Source organism: Phasianus colchicus, chromosome 2 (assembly GCF_987193195.1).
Source record: "Phasianus colchicus chromosome 2, bPhaCol1.hap1.1, whole genome shotgun sequence".
NCBI lineage: Eukaryota > Metazoa > Chordata > Aves > Galliformes > Phasianidae > Phasianus > Phasianus colchicus.
In genome coordinates, this window is record NC_143437.1 from 31,652,128 (window position 1) to 31,660,930 (window position 8,803).

The window sequence follows — 8,803 nt, forward strand, 5'->3', positions numbered from 1 at the left end:
ATCCTATTTAAAGCAAATCTTACATTGTGGGAAGAAGGAAACCCACAAAAACTGTCATTTTTTGTTTTTCAGGACATTCTTTTACAGTTGAAGTGATGAATTTTTGGTCTATTCAGTAAGAATATCTAAGCAGATTTTGCAGTGACACAGTTCTTTAACTGTGAAAAAAATTCTTACATTTTTGAACTCTCTTACATTATACACTTGTAACTAGAAAAACACTTTAATTGTGCAGGAAAACAAGTTCAGAAGAAAGATGGATTTAATCAGGAAATGTGACTGTATGAATCGTTACATGCAGTTTTGAAAGAAAATGTTGAGGTTCAATATTTCAGATTAATTCACATCGTTCCTACTTTGACTCCAGCATGTACAGGCTTTTTATATACATAAAGAAAAAGATCTGGCTGATCTGAAAAGCTGGCATGTATCAGATAATAATTTTAACTTCAAATAATTTTGGTAGAAAATACAATGAATATCAATGAACAGGTACAGAAAGCAAATAACAGTATATATCAACATCCCTTGAATGAAAACTAATGGAAGTTTGTTGTATCAGTAGATTTTCCCCTAAAAGGAAATAGTTTACAGAATAAAAAAAAAAAAAAAATAGCCATACGCAGGTCCAATTTTACATATCTCTGCCTGATGATGACAAACTTTTTATGAGATAGTTTAAGTAATGTCTTTAAGACATTTCCTAAAAAGGAAGAGATAGAATTGTCCACAGAAGATTAATAGATGTGTTAAGAGATAATGAACAAACAGTCCAAAATTGGACTGCATAGTATTTAAATTTGTTTGAACTTAGCACACATCTGAAACTCAAAACACAGAGTCAAATGCAACACAAATTTACACAGCTTACTTCACCTGACTTCATACAATGCAGTGTGGGACACAACTTAGTGAACAATGAGCTTGGCTTTTTTTAATGTTTGCCAGACATTTGATGAAAGTAAATAACTAAGGAGCAGAAAAAGACCCTTGTATTATGTTAGTGTGCATCAAATGCAGAAATGGCTGTAGCATGAAAGGAAACTCTTTTTAGACACGAGAGACAACAGGATTTCCCCCCTCTCCTAAGGACATATAAATTCTTAGAAATGATGACACATTAGCACTGCTGGTTTATTTGTACAAGTGTGCGTATTTATGTGTTAATATGCCAGTGATGTTATAGATTCAGTTTTATTCTATATCAAAAAAGATAAATTACTCAGTGGGTCAGCCACTAACTTATATTCTTCTCTCAGATTTGCCCACTGGCTTGATGTATCTTCCAAGATGATAAGTGCTATTAGGTTATGATCTAAGATAGTAAGAAAAATTTCAGTGACACCTTGCAAGGTGGATGGTAAAGAGGCAAACCTCACAATTCCAGAAGGGGAAAGATCTAGGACTATGCAGAAACTACTATGTGTTTGGGTTTCTGGCCGTCAGGGTGTGCTCTGGCAGCATCCAGTCTGAGACCAGAGTGAGACCCAAGCACACGTCCATTTTCCATTGCTATGCTCAGTTTTCATGAGATGGAACTGAACATATGGCCCAAAGCTGTGCAAGGGGAGATTTAGACTGGATATAAGGAAGAATTTGTACAAGGAGAGTGGTGGTCAAATGCTGGAAAGATATGCCCCAGGAAATGGTGGAGTCCATATCCCTGGAGGTATTTAAGAGACATGTGAACATGGCACTAAGGGACGTGGTTTGATGGTGGGTCTTGAGAGGTCAGGTGGATGGTTGGACTTGATATTTAATGTCTTTTTCAACCTTGATGATTCTATGACAGAAGCTAGACGTGCTCTGGTTAGGTCTTTGAGTTGTTCCACTGAAGGAGCTTAGCCTCAGTTTGCACTGTGTCTCTATAGCTCAATGCTAACATATGAATGAGTTGCTAAGTAGAAAAACCTAGAGGGTTTTTAAGTTGATGTGAAGGCACCGAGACTTAGTAATCAGAGGCACAGCCTCCTGCAGATTGTGGGGCAGCTACGTGCTGGGGTCTCTGAGTCATTACTTGTTGTATGAGGTGCAAAGTAATCCACTTCTTGTGGCTCTCTTCCACTGGGGTAAAATGATCTGGTAAAAGGTTGCCACTCCACATGCAGACTACCTACACTTTTTATCCTTTAATTCAATAACAGTAGGAAAGGAAAATATCCTTTGATTACTGCCACATCAGGGAGCAATCCATAATACTCACAGGACAAAATATTTTCTGTGAAGCACCATTAATTAAGGATGTCCATTTCTCTTGCTTTAAGCAAGATGCTCATATTGCATCAGATACTTTGTGGCTGCAGGATGGTTTAATGTTACAAATACCACAAAGGTTGAATGTCTCCTGCCTCACTTAGAAAGGCTTAACCAGATAGTTATTTCATGGTGGTCTGGACACACCTGTTCACACTTAACTGTATCTCCACAAATTTGACCCCTCCTGACATCTCTCCTCCCAGGTCAGGGCACAGTGAATATCTCTCTGTTGCTGGCCACATGTTACATTATTTCTTGAACTGTGGTGGCAGCCAAGTTATTCTAACTGCTTTCCAAACTTAGGTTAAGTCAGTCCTTGATCTGCAGCACAGCTCCAAAAAGACAAACAATAACAAGCAAACAAATAAATGTGATGCCTTGGTGGTAATTCCTGAATATTAGACTTCCTGAAACTGTCACTATCTCATCTTGCTCTCTTTTCAAAGTTGTGCATTCATATTGCCTTATGATCAAGCATATTTCAAGCTGTGAGTGAATGCCAATTTTTTTTTTTTCAAATGATGGTTTTCCATGGGGGCTTAAAGAAAATGTGGTTTTATGGCATTCATCACTAAAAATAAATAAATAAATAAATAAAATAAAAATTAAAAAAAAATGTAACAGTTGTTGAGCACAAGTATTTACAATATCATGTTGTATGCATGTAGCACAGTACCTATAGTTCCATATAACTCTACTTCTCAGATAACCCAACTAGTGCCTGTGAGACTAAGCACTGTCCTCAGAACCACTGACCAATTTCTTTTTCCATCTATGTAGACAGAAAAGACAGAAGTTGATGAAAGTATGTTATTTTTTCTTATCCTAGGGAGAGCAGTCTCAGCTGTGGAGAAATTAAATGATTTGCCAAAGTTTATGCCCACAGCTGAAGTTTGTGCCAGAGCAAAGAGAGCTTAGAAGATCATATCAGTACTGTAGTCACTAATGAAACCTTTCCTTTCCTCCTTCTCCTCCTGTTGGGTTGCTTGTCTGCTCTAGAAATGCTAGGGAAAATTCCCTTCATTTCACCAATGTAAGCACAGCTATGAGTGCTGGGAAGCATGTCACTTCCAGTATGAGAAATGGTACTCCTCATTTTGCACGTCCTTGGTGTAGTTTGGATTTCCCCAACACTGCCAAACACTGCCACAGAATATAGATCTCACTGTAGAATCCTGGTTAACCTTTAATATATTTATGGTTTACATTCAAAATTAATTGAATAAGCCAAATACAGTGAAAGCTCTTGTATGCATGTGGATGCAGAAAGACAGCATGTGCAATCATGCTGTGAAGTTGCTGTCTCTATCCGCATATTTTGAGTCTGGATAAACAACAAGTGATGTGAAGCTTTTCTGAATTCATAAAGTGCTTGATAATGCAACATGAAAGTAATGCTTCCTATTTTATTATCTTGGTCCCACAACAGCAGAGGTGGATGTTGAAGGTATGGCAATAGAGGCTGTACCTTCCTGCCAATATTCTGTTACATTTTGTTGCTGTGCAACAGAGGGAGACTAACAGAATGGTGTCTGATATGGAAGTGTGTATGAAGCAGAGGAGTGTAATCAAATTCTTTCATATGGAGATAACTGCACCCACTGACATTGGCATGTGTAGATAGTGAACAGGAGAAGCTGGGCAAGTAGCAGTTGTGAAGCCTGCTAAGTGAGTTGCACCCTGACTCTCATCATCTGCCTACACTCAGACTTTTCTTTTAAGACCTGTGCAACTATGCCTTGGTTCTTCTCAGTGTCCTGTGTTGCCTAAGAGCCCTCCAAGCTCAGCTCAGCATGCTCAGACTCTATCAGTGTTATGCAAGCTGCTCTTGTGCTACAGCGAATCTCTCTTTCTGGCTCTACCACTGCCCTGATGCTTTTTAGTGGTGATGTACTTGGGCATTTCAATCCACAGATAGGCTCCCATCACCAACCACTCTTCACTGTAACAGTTAGTTCTATGTGCTTTGAAGATGAAATGGGACACATTCAGCCTTAAGCAAATCCAAGTATGGGGGATAAGGCTGATACAGAAGAGGGAAGGAAATCTGCTTGCTACTGATGGCTGTGGATGGGGACTGATGGGAATATTGACACAGACCAGTGAGAATAAAAATCACAAAAGGTCAGACCAATGCCAAGGTCACACATGAGTATCCCACTATTAATCACTCTGAATACATGCAGTAAAATCAACCTACTTATTCACTGAAGCAAGACATTTGAATGTTTAAGTTTACACAGCTTTGTTGAAGAGAGAAATCAATCCAGGACTATTCAGTACAAACACATCTCTGTGAACCAATCTGTGATCCAGATTACTGGATGCAGGGTGAATACTTTCAGAAATTTAATTCATGCTTCTCCTATCCTGTACTCCTCCCAGGGCACTCACTCTAGAGTAACAGAATGTTGGCTAAGTGGAGTTTGATATGCTTCAGTACTGCTCTTATGTTCCTGCAACACTGATCTGTGTCACTTCAGACCTAGAAAAATATCTCTTCCCCCAAGAGAAAGGGGGAAGCCAAGCTAAATACAACGCCGAAGCTGTGTTTGTAGACACACTGAATCCCTGGACCTCTGAAAGGTCAGTGGAAATATCCATTACCCTGGGAGATATTTCTCACAAAATTACTTCATGACCTCAGATACAGCTCAGTTTTATAAACCCTGAGTGATTTGCTGAAATTTGACACAACTACTTGTAGGGCTGTGTGGAGGGATAGAGTTTTCCAGCATTTCTACAACTTTCCTGCATTTCCATGACTGTGCCTCCATTTGCATTTAAAATTCTGCTATGGAATTCAGGAGAGATAAGCCTGAGAAGAGAAGGATGGGGGCACAAGGCCCTGGCAGTGTAAAGTGGTTGGCTGTGTGAAACTTCTCTATGCCAGGTGGAAACCTGGTGTTGGTCAGACCATGACAAGCAGAACTACTCAGTGTGTGGCAAGAGGCGCAGTCCATAGAGAGCCAGACTTCCCTGGTGGCAAAGCACCTGGGATTTGTAAGTGTGCCCAGAGGGAAAACAAAACAAAACAAAAGTAAAACAGAACAACACAACTAATGGTAGAAATAATCACTCATGCACCAAGGACAGCTGTTATCTCCCACTGCTTTACTGCAGTGAATCTTCTTTGGTACCCAAGATATCTGTCCAGCAGGACAAATCAGCATTATTCCTCACATTCCCAGCAGCTGGCCTGTTCCAGAGTGCCTCCTCCCAGGAATCCCAGATGGTCTGTTTGACTCCAGCTGAGATTACAACAAGTAGCACTCATGGACTGTAACTTGAGTGCTTGTTTTCCACTATAGCTCACTGGTTCTGGCTTGAGTCTGAACCTGACTTGCTCTCACTTGTGACAAGTAAGCAAGCTAACTTGGGATGTGTGCAAGAGATTAGACTCATGGCAGAATGGCAAGAAGCAAGGAAAGGATCAAATCCACTGATTTTTTTGAAAGTGCATGAGACATTATCTTATAACACAATGTGATTGTGTCCTGTGAATATCTGGAGACTGGCTTCCAAGCACTTAGGGTTGAAAAGAGGCAAGAAGGAACAGGCAAAAATCCACTGGGCTAACTGCTGACATGTCTAAGTCATTAGTTTTTACCTAAACATAGCTATGTCTGCAAAACGTGGGGACAGCTTTCTTCTAGATAAGTACTTCTATTGATCAGCACTTTGTCTTTAAAGCTACAGCATTTTTAATAAGGCAGTAGGCGCCCTGGCATAGCATTAGCAATTTGCTAAATGGGTAAATGTCATTTGTCTTTTCCCTGCCTGATGGTTCCACCCAATGTAGCAAATAGAGAAAGTCCCAAGGCTCCTTCACCTGCACTCTGCCAAGATAACATGTTAGATGGCTTCTGTGGTTATTTATGACTTACTGAAGACAAGGTTAAACTGCAGCTTTCAAGTCAAAAGCACTACCCACACATATCTGCCAGACATGTCAGGGTCCTCACGTGGGACACCTACCTCTACCCATAAACTCAGGGCCCCATTTTAGCACAGCCCAGCGATGCTGTGGGAGTGCAGGCTTCCACCTCTGCTCAGCTCCTGTGGCATCCTGACAGGAGGTTATAACAGAAGAGAGGTTCCTAGGTGTATAAATGTCTTAAGAAACAAAGTAAACATAGCTCAGACTAATGGTTGACCATCCACAAAGCTCAAGTCCTAGTTACTTAGAGCACAAACTAAGAAAGGTTGTCTTAGACAATGATGAAAAGAAGTAGCCGAAGGAATGGTGGGGTCAGGCTGCAATAAAGTTGTGAAAAATAATATTTTCTCAGGTGTAAATATTCTGGAAAATCTATTTCTCCCTAGAAATACTCTGGTGGATATTAGAATTCACAGCTTAGTGGGAATTATGCTAACTTACAGAAAATCAGTCCTTATATAAAAAGCTATGACTATTAAGAAGTAAACAAAGAAATAGGTGCATTATTGATTTTCTAGCACTAGCAAAATTCTAACTAGAGAGAAACAGTGACTGATTCAGCCTTCCATTTGGACCCAGAAACTTCCTTAAAAAACACATAAAATGAAGGCACTCATAGGAATAGATGTTCTAATCTGTACTTTGTGCCTATATGAAAAGCAAACGCATGCAAGCAGAACAGAGTTAGGTCACTGTTTATTTAATTGATTTGCTTACAACAACTGGTATTTTCTTTCCTTGGAATAAAGTCTAACGTGTATCTTTCTTAGCTTTCCCTTGCATTACATGAACTTTATTTGGCCTTATTATGTGGGGTCCAACAACATCCCTGCTAGGTTTGCACATCAGAAGATGCTTATGATTCTGGTCATGACCAACATTCTCAAAGAGACAGCCATTCTGAAGTGTCCCTTCTCTCACCAATTCTAGTGGAATGAAAACTTACTGAGCTGATCCGCCTTCTAGGAGTTAAGCCCTAGGAGTTAAGCCCTTCTGAAACTTGGCCTCAAACTATTCTTGTTGCTCCCTGAGAACTTCCTGCACAAGTTAGAGAACATCCCTAACCCTGGTAGCTGCCTTCCTTGCTAACACCAAGAAATGCAAAAAGGAAAAAGAACTATGAAGGAAGTCACTCTTAAACAATATATTGTTTATCACTCTTGAGGCTTTTTTTTTTTTTAATTTGTATTTGCTGCCCTTTTCTGTCATGTTCACATCCTGTGTGGTTATTTATATCCATTTGCTAGATATCCAAGTGATTCTGTCCTGTACAAACTTTCTAGTCATATGGGTAAGCAAGTGAAATGAATGGAGACCATCTCTTCATGAAAGTTCGAAGAGCAAGAATCAAGCAAATATCAATAAGCAATTTTTTCTAACATAAAATGGCTTTGTCAGCGTGGGGAAGAAAGTAAGGCTGCTGTGGAAGTTATCAGTTTCTTGGTGTACTTACATAGCAGACTTTGAAAAGAAACTCTGAACTGCATCAAACTCGTCTCAGGTTTCCTGGAACCCTCAACAGGATGTTTCCTACTCATTATTTTTGATTTCTTTTGGAGGTTTATTTTGCTTTTCATTTTCCTCTGAAAGGCAAAACTTCTCACAAACTAGAAATCCAAGGTTTCGAGCTGACAACCAGTGTTGTGACAGCCAAGATGCCAAATCAGATTACATAGTGCAGTATTTTACAGAAGACCACATCAGGATAGAAGCCATGTTTTGAAGTTGCATCTTCAGAACCTTTACAGGTATGGCTGAGCAGTTCTGATAAATTCAGGAATGCAGCTCCTGAGGGCACTGACAGAAATGTGATATGAAAGATGAAATTGCTGCTAGTGTAAAAATTTTATTCTTGACTTGAGCACAGGCTCCTCTACAACACAGTGGCTCTTTTTGCCTGAAGTGGTGTTTTAAACTCAGCCACCCACCCTCATGGTAAGAGCTAAGGATTCACAAATTTAAAAGCGCAATCACATAGGAAGGATAACACAGACTGAAAACACCTGAAATGGGGAGACATTTTTCAGTGAGCTAAGCCAGGAAAACAACATGACAAGGCAAAAACAACACAACTGTAACAACAGTTTTAAGAATCTGTTTCTGCTTTCCAGAGAATACCTACATGAGGAGTCCTGCACAATACTGACTTTTCATTCAGTAAATACTTTGTGTCCCCCTCATGACAGCTGAAGCTGGTCTACACAGAAAATGTCTAATTCTGTACTTCACTCAAATTTCCTCTATGCTAACTGACGGATTTTTCCAATGAAAGTTTTGGCCTAAAGTCTCATTATGTTCTAAAACTGTAGATCCCATTAAAAACACATGGCCGAGCAGATTCTTGAACTTGCTCTTCAAAATACAAAATTACTACAGTGGCAGAAGCACCGTTCTTGTTCCATGAATGCACTGGAAATAAGATCCAGGCTTATACAAAGTGAATATGATGTTGAAGGCAATTAAGAATTATCTTACAAATAAAACCAGTTCTTGGGCATTCTGTAACCCAGTTCCTCATTTAATAGAATAACATGGAAGAAAGCATGTCTCATCAATACACAATAATATATATAACTGCTTGACTGGAAAGAATAATGACTATCATGG

General features: G+C 39.6%; 1 protein-coding gene across 1 annotated transcript in view; it reads left to right on the top strand.

The window, feature by feature from the left end:
* RMDN2 (regulator of microtubule dynamics 2) overlaps positions 1-8,803 on the top strand; it is a 155,358-nt gene that overhangs the window by 10,323 nt on the left and 136,232 nt on the right. The gene's annotated exons all lie outside the window — the stretch shown is intronic.